At 41.2% G+C, this 19,985-nt stretch overlaps 1 pseudogene; it reads left to right on the top strand.

Moving 5' to 3' along the window:
* Window positions 1-9,966: 9,966 nt before the first annotated feature.
* The window catches only part of LOC110302760, a 51,978-nt pseudogene continuing 41,959 nt past the window's right edge, over window positions 9,967-19,985 (top strand).

The following is a 19,985-nucleotide window of genomic DNA, read 5'->3' as shown; positions in this document are numbered from 1 at the left end:
AGGGAGGGAGGGAGGGAAGGAAAGAAAGAAAGAAAGAAAGAAAGAAAGAAAGAAAGAAAGAAAGAAAGAAAGAAAGAAAGAAAGAAAGATGATAGAGGTGAAGAGATAGATAGATATGAAAGATGATAGATACATACATATGATAGATGATAGATAGATAGATAGATAGATAGATAGATAGATAGATGATACATAATAGATATGATAAATATAATATGATATATACAGATATATGATAGAGAGATAGAGAAAGATTATAGGTGATAGATACATATATATGATAGATAGATGATAGATAATAGATGATAGATAGATAAATGATAGAACTATGATAGATGTGATATGATATATTGAGATTTATGATAAAGAGAGAGATGATAGATACATACATATGATAGGTGCTATTATATATATATATATATATATATATATATATATAACTTAGAGATAGATGATAAAGAGAGAGATATGATAGTTGATAGATACATACATGCATTCCTACATATGGTAGATAATAGATGATAGATGGATGATTGATAGATAGATAGATAGATAGATAGATAGATAGATAGATAGATATTCTAAGTTTGACAAATAGGAGGACAGGTGATATTTGTCTATCTTCTTATGGCTTGTTTTATTAACATGACAATCTCTATTTCATCCATTACCCTGAATATAGCATGATTTTGTTCTTTTTTGTTGTTGCATAAAATTCCAGTGTGCATATTCCAGATTTTCTTTATCCATTCACCTGTCAGCAGATACCTGAGTTGACTCTGAATCATTGTACAGAGTATACTGCCTCTGATTCCTTTGGATATATTCCCAGAAATAGTGTGGGGCAGAGTATCCCCTGGCTGCTCCTACCTCCTCTCAGTGTTCTCTGATTCACAATTGAAGCTGTAACACCATCAAATGGACTTCACTACCCACTAGGTCTTAATCTTCTACCACAGCATTTCTCAACCTTCCCAGTGCTGGGGCCCTTTAATACAGCTCCTCGTGTTGTGGTGACCTCAACCATAGAATCATTTTCATTGCTACCTTATAACTGTAATTTTGCTTCTCTTATGAACTGTAATGTGCATATCTGATATTCAGGAGATCTGGTATGTAAAACCTATGAAAGAGTCGTTTGACTCCCAGAGGAGTCATGACCACAAGTTAGGAACCACTGTCCTATCCCCGTGCACCATCTACTCTCTAGAGCTCAGTTTAGACAGTGCCTGTTTCAGGAACCATTTGCTGACTCCCTTTGGGCCAGAGCTGTTCTTGTGCGCTTTGTATCTGCAGTGTATTTTCTATATCTCCATCTACATCCTCATCACGTCTTCTAGTTATTTCCTTATGTTTGTTTGAGCCACCATTCTAGAAGATATTTGGATACCAGCAATTTTCTTTTATTGTCTTTTGTATCTCTATATCTATCATAGTGCTTGACATCTAATGGATTTGAAATATGTTTCATAAATAATTTATGCATGAAAAATGAGGCTTTTCAGAGACAGGAAAGAGAAGACACGGAGTGGGTTACACACAGACACAGAGCTGGGGGAGGGGGTTTCATTTGTAACTACTGATTTGACTTCTGGCCCTTCCTAACTGTAGACCTGCCTTTTCCTGCCCACTGTCAAGCTCTAAGCACTCTAAGCCTAGATTTGGACTTCACTGAACACTCCTCTTTCCCTTTTAGTGATTGAGTTTTCTCCTATGCTTATTGGCTGGACTAGCCACTTCTGAGACACCTCCACTCTGCATGGTTCCCCATTTGGACTTCTTCCCACCTAGGGGAAGCTGTTGGGAGGTAGTCAGTAAGTAGATCTCAAATCCAGCATAAACAGTTATCCATTCATTTCAGCCTATGACATGACCCAGATGGCCAAGTTAGCAATCTGGTCCAACTGAATGAGAACAACATATGTCTACATAAAGTACCTTCCATCCCTACTCCAGAAACTGTTTCCCAAAGATCTCAGTTTTCTAGAAGCTACACTAGAATGATCTAGAAAGGCTAACTCAATGTGTTTATAGCAAATGCATCTTAAACATGACCTTTATGTTATAATTCAAGTTTAACTTGAAGCATGGCTTTAGGTTATCGCACACATCTAATGAAGGCCCAGGGTTTATATAGCAAATAGCTTTTTTTCCTACTATAGTAGCCTCCCTTCTTGGCTTTTGGTTACCCACAATCAACTATAGTCTGATTGTTAACAGGAAATAAATCGAACTTCAAAGTTGTACATGCTGTGCCATCCTAGGCGACATGATAAGATCTCACCTTGAGCAGTATGAATCATCTTTTGTCTAGCACATGGGCACCATGAGTGCTGCTTATTAATCAGTAGCCGTCTGAGGCATCAGCCTTTCTGTGTGCTATCACAGTACCTGCCTTCAGCGAGGTCTTAATCAATAATACTGTTCTCAAAGCCCAAACTTGGTGCTGCCTGTAATCTCCATGTGCCAAAGGAAAATCCATAAAGTGCTACCCTTAGCAAAAGATGAAAGCACAAGAAGACATTTTGATATAGACTACCCTCACATAGCCAAAATAAATCTTCCTTCTGTTAAGACTTAATTTTCTAAGATATTTTGTGGTAGCAACAGACAGCTGAATAATATATGCATATGGCTGGTCTCTCTGCCAGTCATGTTTTTATACCATGATGAGGACAACAATTCTTCTCTAACAAGAAAATATAACAGAATTAGTTCATGAGTATTTCTATACATTATATTAACAAATTCATCCTGTGACGATTACGTGAAATATGTACTGTTTTCATTAGCATTTTGTAGATGAGCCATTAGAGTTTACAAAGAGAAAATACTAAAGAAAGGAGAAGCAGTAGGAGGAAGAGAAAGAAAGAAAGGAGGGAAGAGAGAGAGGAAAGGAGGTAGAGAAGGAGGTAGGGGAGAGGAAGAGAGATGGGGACAGAGAGAGGGAGAGAGAAACAAAGAGAATGAATAGTCCTTTTGTATTTATATTGCTTCACAGAGAAAGGTTGCTTAGAGCTGAGGAAAATGTTTGGCTGGTTGGTTGATGGGTTGACTGGTTGGTTGGTTGGTTGGTTAGTTGGTTCATTGTTAGGTTGGTTGGTTCATTCATTTCATTAGTTCATTGGTTGGTTGATTGATTAGTTGGTTTATTGGTTGGTTGGTTGGTTGGTTGGTTGGTTGGTTGGTTGGTTGGTTGGTTGGTTGAGTCATTCATTAGTTCATTGCTTGGTTGGTTGGTTGTTTAGTTGATTCATTGGTTGGTTGGTTTGTCTGTTGGTTGGTTGGTTGGTTGGTTGGTTGGTTGGTTGGTCCAGTCTAGTCTAAAGAAATAATCTTGAGGCATCAGTGAGAGGGCCAGACATAGGCACTGAAAGGGCTGACAGACATTAACGTCATCAAGGTGAGAGCTCAGTAGGGCATCCTAGATAGCTAATTACAAAATTGGTGTTACCTTCCTTAGAATACTAGTTAGCCTGAGAAGGACCACATCAGGCCACTCTTTAGCAACCACACCAGGGGGCAGCAGAGGCTATGGCCATAGAGGACCTCTGCACTGGGCAGCTACTCATTCAGACTTAAAACAAGTTTTTCAAAACAATTTTGCAGAAGCTTTAAGAAAATCCTGGCTTTTTTAATGCTTGATATTTTTTTCCTGAAAAAAAATTCTGAGTAAATTTTAGAGTTAAATATAACACCTAAAAAATAACAATATAACTCTTTTCTCCCTGCCTTTCTGTTAGTTGAAAGGAAGACAAAGATGAAACAAATAAAAAAAAAGTAAGTATCCTATACAGATAAAATTGATATTAGTAGAAGAGCCAGAGGATCAGGGACTTTTCTATGAGATTGTGTTTCCTAATAGCATCAGAAGCTATGCCTATAATGAAGTCTCACCAACATGACTGCCCAAATATGAACTGAGCAAGGAGGACACCAATAAACATTGAGGGGAAGCCCACGAAGCTCAACTCTACACAAAGAAGTACAGGCAGCTGAGTAAAGCTGAGAGCAGGAGAGGTGTGCTTCCTTAGGGAAGAGCACACTGATGGGTTGTCCCATGTCACATGGTGAACCCTGAAAACACACACAAGAAATATTACTTGGAGGCAGCAAGCTATATTTAAGAATATATACAAATACAAATGTGCATGTAATAACAATTAATTAAAAAATAGGCCAAGAATTTGAATGAGAATTGAGAGGGGTATGTCAGAGAGTTTGGAGAGAGGGAAGAGAAGGAAGAAATGTAATTAAATTAGCTACAACAGAAAAAGAACTTATATCAGTGAATATGGCAACTCAAGTGTGTGGGCAAAAGTGAGAAGAAGACAGGACCTCAGAATTACAGATCTACTCAACCCATGGACAAGGTGGACAACCTCTTCAAGCCTCACAGAGCAAAGAAGGGAGCCCACACTCTCCATAGGCATTCTGAGAGGTCAAAAAAGAGGGAGGTATTGCATATACATGCTCAGGTTGCCTTCCAAACAGCAGTCAGCTGAGTCCCCATAAGTTATCATGAGCTGCCCTGGAGATGTTCCATGCACCAACAGAAATAGAAGAGCCACCATGAGACCTAAAGAGTGAGTTTGTAGGGCATTTCTTGCCAGCTCCAAGAAGCCACCTCCAGGGAGTCCTCGGATGTAAGTACTGGAGTCTCCCTGAATAAATTCCATTTAACTTGATTTCTATCTTTTCTTTTTCCTTTGGCTTTGCTCTCTTTTATTCATATTTTCATGAGTGAATTCTATATTGGAGATTAGTATAAGGTGAATATTAAGACCCCAGACCTTAGAACCAGAAGCACACTGGTTCAGAATTCTCCTGACCTACAACTTAGATCACAAGAAATGTGAGTTCTTTTCTTGGGCCCTGTCTTTCCTCAGTTTAAATTAGAGAAGATACTAGCTGCCTGAATTGAGCTGTTGTAAAGAGTAAAGCTATTGGTGATGTTCATAAAACAATCAGAAGCCTATCAGTCCTACCATCACCTAGGATTTTACTAATGGTGGTAATGGTGACAGTGATTGTCAACCTCATTGTCACTGGAACCTGCCAGAACTTGGTAGTTTGTACTGCGTGTCCTATGTTTACAATGTTTGCTTGTAATTAACATTGTCATCAGACACAAGGCTCGATTGCAGCAGCAGAGAACTGAATCTAACGATAAGTGAAGTTTTGCCTAGTCACAATCGTCAAGAAAGGAAAGATAAGAGATAGACTATAAAATTTAGGCTAGCTATTGAGGAAAATAAAGATATGAATAGAGTTAGAGATGCAGAAAAGATAGTAATGGTGGTGAATTGTCAACTTTCATGGGCGATGAACGATTGTTGCAGTGAGTTCTAAAGAGAGCGAGCTGCAACATTGTAGAGAGTAGATTGGTGAACCTGAAATCATTCCAGGGTGAGAACAGTCCTTGCTATTTTAGGATCAAGTTCTAGGATCTTCTGGAAGAACTGACTTTGGGGGTTAGGGTTAGCGTTAGGGTTAGGTTTTAGGATTAGTGTTATGGCTAGGGTTAGGGTTAGAGTTGGAAAGGAGATAATAGAATGAGGGTTAGGCTTAGGGGTAGGGTTAAGGTTAGGGTTGGAAAGGAGATGACAGGATGGAGAGACAAGCAAGTCTGAAGCACTAATGCTGTACATATTGACAATGTGGGAAGAGTGAGAGCAAACCATTAAGTGAAGTCTTCCTACAAGAGGACCAGCTTTAGCATCAACCATTAAGAACCACGGGGGCCAAGTGGGTGATAAGTTGTGATACCATGGTCTTCCAATCAGGAAGAAGCTGAAGACTCTTAGTATGGGGCTATAGGAATGGCATATACCATGATTAAACCACGAAGAACATTTAAACTTACTCCATCTCCATGCTCAGACATGCAGGGAAAGACAGCCATTGAAAGAGAAAGAAGCAAGGGATTCAGCCTTACAGGAGAGGGTCAGGACATGCAAAGAAAGAAGATGAAGTTGAGAAGAAACGTTTGAGACTGACAGTGAGTTCAGAGGTCATATGGAAAGACTTAGAAGTTGGAAACAAATGTGAGGTGCAGCCTAGGAAGAGGGAATTTAGAGTCAACATAGAAACAAAAGCCCAAGACTAAGTGGTCCCTTGAGACTCATGGGGCATCTGTGCTAAAATCGGAAGGAGGAGCATCATGGAATTACTCCAAGTAGCCTCAAGGCAAGCAATGGTTGGCAAAAGGAGTATGGGGGACCCTGCTCAGAGCACTGAGTTAGGCTCTCCTGCTTCCTCCATCCCACCAATATCCCCTAGCAGGCTCCCAGAGTGGTGGAAGCCCTGGGCTGCTTCTGATTCACCCAGGGAAGAGGATGTCTACATCCCCATGGATGCAAACAGATTTGGTTCCTATGACAAACCGTGGAGGAGGAAATGAATGGAACTCCCCTCTCACAGGCCACCATGGAGCCCGAGAAAGCCACTGGAGCTGTGAGGGGGGCTTAGGGGGTCTCACTGAATGTGTTCACATCTCGGTGAGAAGAACAAGATGCCAGTGGATCCAGTGTGAGTAGGAACCTAAGTATAATATATCTTAGAAAGCAGAACCACTAAAAGGCATGTGGATTTAGTGTCTGGGGAACTGTTTATGAATAATGGTTAAAACCTGTTGTAAAACAGTATCACTGTCAGCATAAACCTTCCACTGGCATGTTATTATTGGGAGTGGCCTCAGTCGTGGCACTAATAAATCCATACGGCAGAATAGCATAAATTGATTTTTCCTCAGATTTGGTTCTGCTGTCACAACTGTGGGCTCTGAACACAATTTCTTGTTACATGACCAGATAGCATTAGCTTTAGAATTTGTCGGGGATACTCTCAGGGATCTTGTGGGGGGAAAAATAGCTTTAAAAAAATTAAAAGGCATGTGAAACATACTCCTGAATTCTTCAGTGATTCTTTTAAAAATATATATAGTTATTCCATGATTTAAATTTCTTAAGTAATTGTATATGTGTGCATGTGCCTACATATATTGGTATGCATGTGAGAGTGTGGATGCATGAGGGGGGGGCATGTGTGTGCAGGCACACGTGTGTGCAGAGGCCAGAGATTGTTGTTGGTTGCCTTCCTCAATCTCTCTCTGCTTCATTTTTCTCTGATGTGGTCTTTTGCTGGGCCTAAAGCTCACCACTGTGGCTATACTGGTCACCAAGCCCAACCAATGCCCTTTCTCCACCTCTCCAATTATGGGTCACAGGCAGACGCCACTGTGCCCAGCCCTTTCCTGTTTTCTTGTTTACACTGATACTGCAAAGCAAACTCAGGTCTTTCTGTTCATAGGACGAGCACTTGGCTGGCTGAGTCACCTAACCTCCTCCAGTTCTCTCGGGACTTTTAGAAATCACACTTTCCCAGTGGCAAAACAGCTGAAGAAAACCCGTTTGATCTTAAAACATAATTTATTAAATTGATGTTGGTGACATTTGATAGGCTAACTAACCAAAACCTAGACATTTTAGGATGTGTCTTAACGACTCTGAAAGCTGTAACTGTTCCATAGAAGCTTTGGGAATTCTACCTTGACACTTTAAGACCCCAAATGATCTCTAATTTAACACAGAATATTATTTAAAAGAATTTGCTTTCATAGCTTGGACTCTTTTCATTTTTTTAATATTTAAATATATGTTTATATATTTTATCATTTTGCAACCTATTTTAAGGTGAGATAAGGAACTGGATCATCTAGCAGCCGTTGACTTGGAAACCGAGCTCATGGTTCTTCGCTTTCCAAGAAGCAGCCCCCATGCGACGGCGAGGTGCCATTAACTATCATTTCCACTGACAGCTGAGACTGTGGTTGACACTCTGGGCTTTTTTTCCCTGGGAGGACTTAGAACAAAAATGTCACTGATAGAATAAAGTGAGTAAGCCACCAAACCTGTGGCCTGCCTTCAGAGGTTTTCGTTCTCAGTAGGAAAGTGCCTGGGCCATTCCCGGGATGATGCATACCAGCAGAAAAAAGTGAACACTGACAGCTTCTGCATTTTGTCTAGGAAATAAAGCTTAGTTCTTCATTTGTGGTTAAAAGCAAGTTGCTGTGGTAACACACACACACCCTTTCTTCATTAGAAGAGCGGAGCAGGAAACAGCAGCCTGGGGTGTGTCATTAATGGAAGCTTTGCACTCATTTTGTTTACAAAAATGCAAAAACTTAACTTAAAAATCAAGTCCATAAGCTTGTGACATTCTCTCCCTCTAGTATCTCTAAAAACAATGGAGCTTACCGTAAACTGTTGTTTCTTTAAGCATATTCCTTTTTGGAGAAAGAAAAAGAATCGAGGCAGGGGAGAAAGCACTTGCTGACTGGGCATGAAGACCTGAGTTTGAATCTCCATGTCTCCAGCACAGCAGCATGTGCTGTAACCCCAGCAGCGATGGGAACAGGCAGATCCCCCTACTCCCACAAGGCCAAAGGAGAGATCCTGCCTCAAACAAGGTGGAAGGCAAGGACCAGCATCTAAGGTTTTTCTCTGACCTCCACATGCATGGAAAGACATGTCAGCATACACACACACACACACCATACACATATCACACACATGTCATAACACATCACACAAACACACACACACATCATACACATCACACAACCACACACATCCATACACCATCCATATACACATACACACACACACACACACACACACACCTTACACACATCACACACACACACATCATACACATATCATCCAAACACACACATATCATACACATATACATCACACACATACACAATCATACATACACACACAAAATTTTAAAAGAAAAATCCAAAAGCTGATTTGGTTTTGTCTGGAGTTTTGCACACTTGTTTTGTTTTGTTTTCCCACCAGTTTGGAAAGAGAGAATGTGGAAACTGACCTGTTTGTCTTTAGAACCAAGCTTAGTTCCAAGACCACAGTGGGGGAGGAATTTGGGGCAAGGTTCAAGTCAGGAGTTCACAGCAAGTCCATGCTCGCTAAGCGAGAGTGATAGCTGCAGTCTGGGAGCTGACACGGTGAGAACACTTAGGTCTCTCCAAAGCTTCTGGAACAGAGCTCTCCTCGATGACCACTCATCTTCCTTGTGGATCCCCTGACATCTCCCGCATGCATAGTTACAAATGGTGTTGGTTACCTCCTATGCTTCCACACTGAGACTCGGGGAAGAACGGATACACCTTTAGTCTGTGGGAATATCGACAGCCCTGTGCAGCTGAGGGCTTGATCTGTACAGTATGCTAAATAAAAATAACCCTTCATACCAGCCCTCATCTTACAATAGCAAGAGCCAGCTCTGTAACATAAGTCACTGCTTGTCATTTCCCAATTATATTAGTTTGATCTGGCTGACAACACCTGAAACAATTTATGTGTATTAATATCAAGAACCAGGAAACTCCCAGGCAACCCGTGCCTCCCAGATCGATGTGACAGATCAGGATTTCTTGTCCCAACTCAAAACTAAATGTGATCTTGTCCACCCATCTAATTATCAGTTGATGGGAAATCTGGGGCATGGGGTGGGAGTTAACGTTCGTTATGACGCTAAAACTTTTTACGGGGGTGGGGGGATGGGAAATATCACCTTCAACAACCAAAGGAGCAAAGGGGGAGGGTTATAGATGCAATATATCTTTCCAGTTATTTGAAACTTCTATCTAACCCGATGAAATACAAAAAGAATAATTATACCATCTTCAATTTTGTGGTGTTAAGTACCTATTCACTTTTATGTGCATTGCTGTACCAAGTGCTGGCCATTGAACTCACTCTTGGGTGGCAAGTGTTTTACCAACAACCATCTCCCTCCCTGTTTTGGATTGTCCTTTAAACCACATTTTTCTCTACTTTTTTTCTAATAGTATACTTACGACTATTAACAAAAAGGAAACCTAGAGGCTTAATTCCTCCTTTGTGAAGTGGCCGCTGAGGAGACTCTACCTCTCTCTCCATGGCCAATGAGGAACCCAAGGAAGGAGTGAAGACTAAGAAGAATGGTCACATTAATTCAAAGGCAGCAGACAGGCCGGTGCTGTGGTGCCCTTTAAGATTAAGAGGCTTACATGAGATTCCAGTTGGATGGGTGACAGTCAATGAGACAGACAGCCCCGAACGATTGGAAATGGAGGATGAAGATACAACTGATGTGTTCCAGAGGCAGGACAGGAGGTATCTGCCACAAAGAGAACCTGCTACTTTACCCCAGAATTCTGTGGCAAACCAGAATACATTCTCAGTTAGAGAGCCACAGTCCTGACTACTACACCACATCCTGGCTCTGCTACAGTGCACAGTGCAGTTTTCTCTAGTCTTCCATCTCTATCTTCCATCCCATTACTGGACATAGGCAGCTGAGGTATGAGCCCAAGCATATAGTGTTTTCTCTTTCTTTCTTTGACTAAATGGCCAGTGCTCTGATAAGGTTTACATCAGGTGGAGGCGGGCATCAGGTGGAGGCAGTCTGTGGAAAAGCACTGGTTCTGTGAAAACATCCCCTTTCTCCATTAGTGGCATGTTCATTCAGCTCTTCTTAATTTTTGTTTTATTTGTTTTTTGACACAGAGTCTCTATGTAGCCCCCACTGTCCTGGTGCTCACTACATAGACCAAACTTGCCTTGCATTCAGGGGTCCACCTGCCCATTCAGTTGTATCTTTATATTGCAGGAAGTTGTTTCTCTCATTGTATTAATAAAAGAACCCAACAACGAGAAACTCCTTGAATACCTTGTTTGGGTGGAGAATTTTAATGGCTTTCCATTGTGGTAAAACCAAAGACAATTGTATACCTGTTTTATACTTATCTATTACATGTAGGGCAACCTGTCTTCAAGAGGAAGTAAATTACTCTTGTTAAAAATAATCCTAGATAGTGTTGCCTTCATGGCTAGCATCTCGTTTATACAAACTTGTTTAAAATTATTCTTTAAATAAATCCTATACATAACAACTTCCAGAATAAAATTCAAAGTTCCCCCCATCTTACCTCCGTCTACCCCACACACTCTAGTTCCTGTTTCTCTCAGCCACCTCACCCCAGTCTCACTGAGGATAATGGTCCAGCCGCGTTCCTTTCCTTGGCTGAGGTCTTCCCACTTCGAGGCCCTCTGAACTCACTGTCTGCTCTTCTGCGTGATGATTTCCCCCACAGTTCATAGGGCTGCCGCAGCTCCGCTCTCTTAAGCCGCAGCTCCAGTCCCACTGCCATAGCACCTTGGAAATCTATCCTCATCCTCAAATACAAACCAACCAACCCTTGTGCAGCCACCAACTGTGACTTGGTGCCCTGTGACATTGCCTTCAGAGCTTCGCGATGAACACCTGCGTTCTGAAGTAAGCGGTTTGGATCCTGATGTTAACATGAGTAGTATTGTCTGCTTTCCCAGAAGGCTTCAGGCATGTTGAGGATAAAGTCTATTTTACTCTCAAAACACCTATTCTCCATCTTTGGAAGAAGTACCTAGCACACAATGATCACTCAATAAGTACACATTGAATACAAGCTTTGCCGAAAGTAAACAACTAAGAAAGAAAAGCAATATCAAAGACCTGGAGTTAATTAATCAGTTGAGTACTGCTTCCAAAAGCAAAACCAAAACCAAATAAACAAACAAAAACACCTAGACAGAGTCAGACTAGAGAAATGCATCAACACTTGCTGCTCTTACAGAGGACCTGGGTTCCATTCCTAGCACACACTCAGTGGCTCAAAAACTTCTAGAATTCCAATTCCAGAGGATCTAATGCCCTTTTTTAGACTTCTTTGGATCCAGGCATACAAAGAAGTGGTGCATATTACATACATGAAAGCAAAACACTCATACACATAAAATAAATAAACTTAAAAAAAAACCTAGATAGTCAAATGCAGAGTAAATGCATAATGAGACAAATGATTTCTAAAACGTTCCTTTCAGTTGGCCCTGAGATGGCTGCTCACTAGTGACATGCAACGTCTCCGAAGTCGTCAGGTGAGTGGATCTGAATAATGATGGTCTCCACCATACAGCACCTAACTACTGTCCTCATGATACCAGCTGTTTAAAAGTCTCTGGAGGGGCCAGTGCCCTTCTGAATGCTCTTCTTTCCCTCCAGGTCTTTGTCTTCTAGCCGCGTATGTGGATTCGCAGGTCAGCAAAAGATTCAGTCTCTTTATAGCCGATTGGTATATTCACATTGGAACAAGCAGGAGAAAATATCGGTATGTGAACATGGCAGGAATCCCTGTACTTTTCTTACAAATTGTATTCAATGAGATTTTGAGGAAGGCAAACCACAGCTAAACTCTCTTACTGATTCATTCTCAGGAGACTGGTCTCAAACCAAAACTGAGAATATCACTTTCCCAGGAATCTGGATGCCTGACTGGGGAGTGGTGACAGGGTCAGGGTCATGATAAATTACAGCCCATAACTTTGTCCTCCTGGGAGGCCTTGCCAAGATCCTAGATTGACCAATGGTGGAACCACCTTGACAAAGAGCTTCCCTTGTGTGCCCGAGGTTATAGCACCAAGCACCACGTAGCTGGTTAAGAGTAATTGCTGCTCTTGCAGAGGACCTGGGTTCTGTTCCCTGCATCTACTTCAGATGACCCACAATTGCCTGCCATTCCACTTCTGGGAGAGCCAATGCCCTCTTCTGACCTCTATAGGTGTACAAAGTGTGTATTCACATGCATACACATATAAATAAATAAAAACAAAAATGAACCATTTTTCTAAAAAAAAAATATAAATGGAGGAAGGGAGAGGGAAGTAAAAGGGAAGGAAGGAAACTTTCTCTCTCTCTCTCTCTCTCTCTCTCTCTCTCTCTCTCTCTCTCTCTCTCTCTCTCGTTTTGTTTTCGAGACAGGGTTTCTCTGTGTCTACCTGGCTGTCCTGGAACTCACTCTGTAGACCAGGCTGGCCTGGAACTCAGAAATATGCCTGCCTTTGTCTCTCAAGTACTGGGGTTAAAGGGGATGCTTACCTGAGGAAAAAAATATGACATAATAGGAGACTCCAAGAAGCATAAGGTCTTCTTGATTATAGATGTGTGTGCTTTATAATAATTTCATCATGTTACTGAAAACCCCTGATCTCCGTCTAGCCTCAGTTTCTGCATCTACATAAATTACAGAAATGTGACAACGGTAATCCATTTCTGTCAAGCTCTATGTATCACTGTAAGGACCTTCCATGTCTTTGTGAATTATTACAAAGCCTGCCTGCCCACATTTCTCAAAGAGCAATCACTAAATCACTCCCTGTTCTGTTCCTCTTCACCCTACCGCCACCTCTACCTCCACCACCTCCTCTACCACCACCACCATCATCAACACCACCACCATCAACACCACCATCACCACCACAATCACTACCACCACCTGATTTGTGGAGCTTGTTAAGTCCTCTGTCACTGAGCCATACTCACAGGGTACTTGCCCTTCTAAACATTTGTGAACATCTGATAAATTTCATATTTACTCTTTAAGTCGTTTCTGTCTTCATCCTCCCAACTGGAATGGCGTTTTCACCTGTCTAACAGATCCCAAAACTAATACAGCAAAACAAAGCATCCCTGTTGGCTAAATGACTTATAAAAGTAGGTTCAAATTTGGGAGGAAAAAAGAAACTCAGAAGGCTGTGTTAGAACAAATTGGAAAAATTGAAAAAGAATACCAATAATATTAGACTTACTGTGAGGGCCTGAGTATTGACAAAGTTTGGTAATGCTGGAAGGAAATTGGAAGGAAATCTTCAAGATGCACTAGCATGGTTGAAAAAGACTTAGTAGAGTAGAAGGAACAGTAAAGAAGATACAGGAGAAACCGGGCGTGGTGGCGCACGCCTTTAATCCCAGCACTCGGGAGGCAGAGGCAGGCGGATTTCTGAGTTCGAGGCCAGCCTGGTCTACAAAGTGAGTTCCAGGACAGCCAAGGCTACACAGAGAAACCCTGTCTCGAAAAACCAAAAAAAAAAAAAAAAAAGAAGAAGATACAGGATATGACAGGAATTGCAAACATGTCGACGGCATTGCAGGGGGGCAGTACAGTGTGTGGGATATAAACTGGTCTCATAGGAAACTCCTATTAAACATGGTCTCAAGAGGAGCACGTAGCCACTAGGAGACAGGCTTGCAAATGCAGCCTCTGCGCCCAGCTTTTAGCTAGGGCTAATGACAGCAGGTACCTGATGAAGGAAGGACTGTGACCGTCCTGTCTGGTGAGGGTATTTTGAGGATTATCAAAACAGTTCACCCAAAGCCCTCTGTGAGCCAACTTGTTCTACGACGATAAACATCTGGATCATTATCTGGTCTGGTGAGAGCAAGCAACACTAGACCGTGTGTCTAATCAGAGAGCTGCAGCCAACGCGTTGCTGAAGATCAAATAGTGTATCAGAATTTAGAAAGCACAGCAGTGGGGAAAATGGAAAAAGCCAGAAACTATTAATAGATAAAGAGCTACCAAGAAATAGAATTTGCTGGAAATAACTTCTAACCCCCGTTTTTCTAAGTTTGGACCGAGACTCTCAACAATAATAAAAAAAAAAAAAAAAAAAACTATTCTACATCTAACAAAGTTTCTCCTGCTTCCTTAGAAGTCACTTCGTGGAGACGGACACATGAGCGGCAGAAGCAGGAGGCTTCCGGGGACGTCTACACGAGCCAGCATCTACTGGGAACACTTAGAAAACAGAGCAGAGCAGTTCCTTGGAACGCGCCTCCCCCACTTGCTGGGTTCACAGCAAGTCTCATGTTTCTCAAAATAGCTCTTGATATGAAAACGATTCCTTTTATTCCCCCCCCCCATGAAGTAAGCAGGACTCTTTTCATTCTGAAAGCCTCATCAAAACCGTCTCCCCGCGTAACGAATAATCAGCCATTTAATCGGATCATTTAATTCGTCTGCTTTGTTCGCAACTGTCTTTAAACGTTGGCAATACCACTCAGTCACCAATGCTTTTGCCTACTCTCAGGAGCCTTTTGATTTAGCTAGAGGTGTAGATGAAGGATTCAAAGGTTCTGTGTTCCTATTTAGCACATACCACGTAAAGCAGACGAACCTAAGGGATGCGGACCGGCTTGGAATGGGGCGGAGAGCATGGCAGCTGGCGACGGTGAGCAGAGAGCTGGAGTTAGAAACTGTGTGAATAATCATGGCGTTTGTGTTTCTGTAGGGCCAGGGGAAGGAAGATAATGAGCAAGAAAAAGAGACAATGCCCATAGCAAGATAGATAAGCAGATACTTCACTTGGCAGAGGTGAGAGATACATGAGTATAAAACTCAAGGGCTCGGTCAGTCCTGAAAACGTCTGCAGGCTGGCAACACTTTAGAGCCTCGGAGCTGAGCCAGGGCAATAGCACCCACAGATTAGCCCAAGACTAGCCCCAATTCCTCTGATTTGTAGTGTTCTGGTGGAGAGCACTCACTCGCAAGACCAAGAAGCAACTTCCGGGTGAGGAGGGTGAAGAATCTTCACGGGGTGGGGGTTCTGCAAGGTGTGTGATTAACATTGGCTTCCTTCTCATCCAGATTCTGTCCTTATGACACATGGTAGCGATCACAGTACTTACAATCAAGTTTCATTGAAAAGATACCTTCTCCCCCAGGGCCCACTTATGAATACATGAGATTTACCCTGATCGAGCCTTCTCAGATCAAGACATTCTTACATCCCACACACTCATCGTTGCTGGGAGAACCCTCGAGGGGTGCTCCAGGTGAAATAGATAGATAAAAAGATGATGTCCCAACAGCCTCTGTCCACTATACCTCCTAAGAAATTATTGCCATGATTTTTTTAAAGATTTATGTGTGGGAGTATTTTGCCTACATATAGGTCTAGGTACTACATGCGTGAAGTATCTGATGGCCAGAAAAAGGACATCAGATTCCCTGGAACTTAAGCTAAAAAGATGCTTCCCATGAGCTAAGGATGTGATAAGCTGTCACGTGAGTGCTAGGATTGAGACAAAGTCCTCTGGAAGGCCAACCAGTGTGCTAACTACTGAATCACTGCCCCAGCCTTTGACTAGAATTGTTTTAAACCATTACAATTCAAAATCACCAGAGAGATGGGAGTTCTGTGAGAAGCTTGCTTTCTTACCACTTTGTTAGAAAGAGGACCCAACGGCCATCTTATGGAAAAGTTGGTGTCACTTGATGCTGACACCATGTCTAACTTAGGAACATGCTCTCCCAGGCCAAGCTACTGAACACCAGGTCTAGAAAAACTTGAATATAAATAATATGGTTAGGTGGGAAACAGAAAGTCACCCACGACTCATTTTGAATCTACTGCTTCGAAACAGTTATATTTAAAGTAAATGTGACCACAGTTTGGGAAGCCAGTTTACCCACTCCTTGTAGGAGTTTCTGACCCGTCATAGAAGGCCAGGACAGAAGCCACTGGGAATTCGAGCATCTTTACTAATAGTGTGCAGGTATGAAAATGCTGTCTACTTGTTAATGCATCAATGGCTCCAGGAAGCTGCCCAGAGGCTCAACTGTTAGGGAGACAAATGAAATCCCCCCTATCCAGAAATGTAAATTCTACTGGAGGAAAACTGATACCACTAAATAAAAAGAATGTGTATCTATGCACTATTTGAGAAGGAGAAAGGTGTAACACAGATGTGTAAATGATCTGAAATGTAAAGAAGATAGTTGCCTCTTTTTCACACATCTTTTCTCCATTTTATTTATGAAGAATTTATCTGTTTGTGTCATCTACCTTTCTTTATGAAGATTTGGGTTTTTATTAATAAGTTAATGATGTAAACCTTGTGACACATGGAGATCTTTAATGCAGAGGAAGGGTGGGACTCCAGAAGTCCCTGGTAAAGCATCCCTGGTCCTTAAACGGGGTGGGAGTGGATGGATCAGAATCTGCTCATGGCAAGCAAAACAGATATCAGCCACCCCAATCTGCAGGATCAGCTGGCTTGTTATCTGGGGGTGGGCAGCAGAAGGAACTGGGAGACACTTTGAGGCTGACATGGGGTGAGTGAGGAAGGGCTTGGCCTGGAGGATCCTCAGCCCCTTCCTCTGCCTCCCAGAGATGAAGTGAACAGGTCGGTGGTGGTGTCTTCCTTGAGCATCCAGAACACCTGAAGCCTTAGGAAAGCATTCACAGGTAAGGCTAGTGGTACAGGGAGAAGATGGACGCTTACAGCCTCTCACTGAAAGCTGCTGGCCTTATTGGGGGTGGAAAGGACACAGACCATGCTAATCCTGGGCAACAAATTATCTGAAATATTGTAAATAATTGAAAGGTAGTAGCGTCTATGTTTCGGTTCAAGTAAACGTTTTAAAGAGCCTTGATAAATAGATGGGGTCTTTTTCTTTCTGAAAATATTTGCAACACGCTATGTCACTTGACTCCATACGTTCTACATGCCAAGGGCCACCACTTAAAGCCACACTCGTCTTCCGGTGTTTTGTATTCTTTTCCATTATTAATGCAGTTACTGAGGTTAAAGGTTCCATGCTGAGCGGTCACACAAATGCTCGCTGACCCAACGCTAACACCCAATAGAAGATGAAGCATCTTATATTTAACTATGAAGCATTCCCCTCCACCAAATAAGAAACAACAATACTGTTTAAATATAAACCAATACAATATTTTACAACCAAATTTTCTAAGAGATGTTTCCTGCAATACTAAATATTAGAGCATCACTTGTTATAAACTTTCAAAGTGATTTTAAATCTTTCAAAAAAAAAGCCTTAAATGCACATGTAAGTGCAGAAAAGCCAGGTTATACTCTAGATATTGCTTTCTAATGGTTTATTTATTGATATTCCTTTAACACATCTTTCCCTATAAGTGTGGCAGTACAATAACATTTTAATGACCTGTTCTGTTTATATTTAACCATTATTTGCATTCAGGCTCTTCTCAATATTTCCCGATGAGAAGCAGTAGTTATAAAATTTACGTATAGCTTGTCCTCTGAATCTCGGCCATTTATGTCACTCACAGAAGGTCTTTTATATTAATTCCTAGATATGGAAATTCTAGATCAAGCAGAATGTCTTATTCTGACTCTTTTGGAGCCCTATTCTCCGTTAACATTGTGCTAAGCTCCATGCCTACAAGCAGTGTGACTTGTTTTGGTAGTGTTCATCTCACTAGAACAGGTCAGAAGGACATTTAATAACCCACTATGATCAAGTAAATAAACATATGAGGTGCTAGCTGCATGTTGCATTCTTTCTACAGTTACTATTTTTACCTTTTTTTCTTTTAATAAAATTAAATATCTTTCTCACATAACATGTGCTTATTAAGACTTCCCCTTCCTCCCCTCTTCCTAAGTCCTTCCCACATCTGCTCCTATCTGGATCCATCCCCTTTCTGTCTCTCATTAGAAAACAGACAGACCCTCCCACAAGGGATAATAATATAATTAATATAATATAGTTCACATAATAATATATAATATGATTTTTAAAACATCATAACAAACAAACAGAGTTTGTTAAAAAGCCCAGAAGAAGGCACAAGAATAAGAGACCCCCACTCAGAAATCCATAAAACACTAAACTGGAAGCCGTAATAAACACCCAGAGGACCTGGTGCAGACTCGCATATGGCGCATGGCGTCTGTCTCTGTCCTGTGTGGGGGGTATGGCGTCTGTCTCTGTGAGTTCATATGAGCTTTGCTCATGTTGAGTCAGAGGACTTTGTTTTCATGGTATCCTCATCCCCCTGTTGCGTACGTACACTCTGCCTTCTCTTCCTCGGGGTTCCCTGAGCTGTGTGAGAGGAGGAATTTGACGGAGGCAGACTACTGAGGGCTGAGTGAGTATTCCCGGGCTGAGTGAGTATTCCCGGGTCTCTCTCTGCATTTTGCCTGGCCGTGAATCTGCATCTGTTCCTATCTGCTGAAGGGGAAGCGTCTCTGGTGATGGATGAGCAAGGCACGGGTTTATGAGTGCAGCAGACTGTCGTTAGAAGTCGGTTTATGGCTATAGGTCTTTGCTTGGTTGTTTGGTTTGGTTTTGTTCTCTGGAACAACAGTATTTAGTTCTACCTTAAGTCTCTGGGCTATCTAGTGTGAGGTTTTGGGTCGCACAGGCAGTGTAGGGTGTGAGCTCCACTTGGTGGAGTGGTCATAAATCAATCAGATGTTAGTTGGTCACTCCCACAATCTAATATCTGAGCCACCATTGCCCCAGAATATCTTACAGGCAGGACAGCATTGTAGATCAAAGGGCCAGAGGCTGGGTTGGAGTTAACATTTCTCTTTTGGTAGTGTGCAGAGTACCTTCCTTTACCAAATACAGTAGGCCACAAGGATGAAGGCTCTATGTAGGCACCACCACAAACCCTCCATGACCCATGAGCTGTATAGTTGTTGTTTTCACTAATACGGCCTCACCATCAGTTTGTGGAGAGCAACCTGTAGACTTGGCAGCAGCCTGGGCCGTTGATGGATTCCTACAAGATCCATTTGGCCAACAACTCAATTAGACATAACCCAATCCCGATACACGAAAGTTCCATTTAGTGACAAGAGATGTCTCCCCATTATTGGAAATTTCATTTAGATTACCTTCATATATGTATATATTTTAGGAATATATATAATATAAAATATATAATATATAATTAGTATGCTACAATTATACAATTATAATCATGTTTAATTATATTTAATTATATATACTTAGTATACATATATAATATAATTAATATAAATTACATTTATATTAATTTTAATTTATATATATTTATACATTTCTGTGAATATATAAATTTATATAAATATAACTATATAAACTTATAAATATATATAAATTAATAAATATATAATTTAGATAAATTTGTATAAATTATAATATAACTATAATTTGTATTAATTTATATAAGTATAATTTATATTGGTTTATATAATTATATGTAATAGTATATAATTAGTAATTATGAAATAATTATATACTGTATATTATATTTAATATATTATAATTATGTTATACA

The sequence above is a fragment of the Mus caroli genome, chromosome 10, assembly GCF_900094665.2.
Source record: "Mus caroli chromosome 10, CAROLI_EIJ_v1.1, whole genome shotgun sequence".
In the NCBI taxonomy this organism is placed as follows: Eukaryota; Metazoa; Chordata; class Mammalia; order Rodentia; family Muridae; genus Mus; species Mus caroli.
The sequence above is the reverse complement of the archived record's forward strand: the minus strand, read 5'-3'. Positions and strand labels throughout refer to the sequence as shown.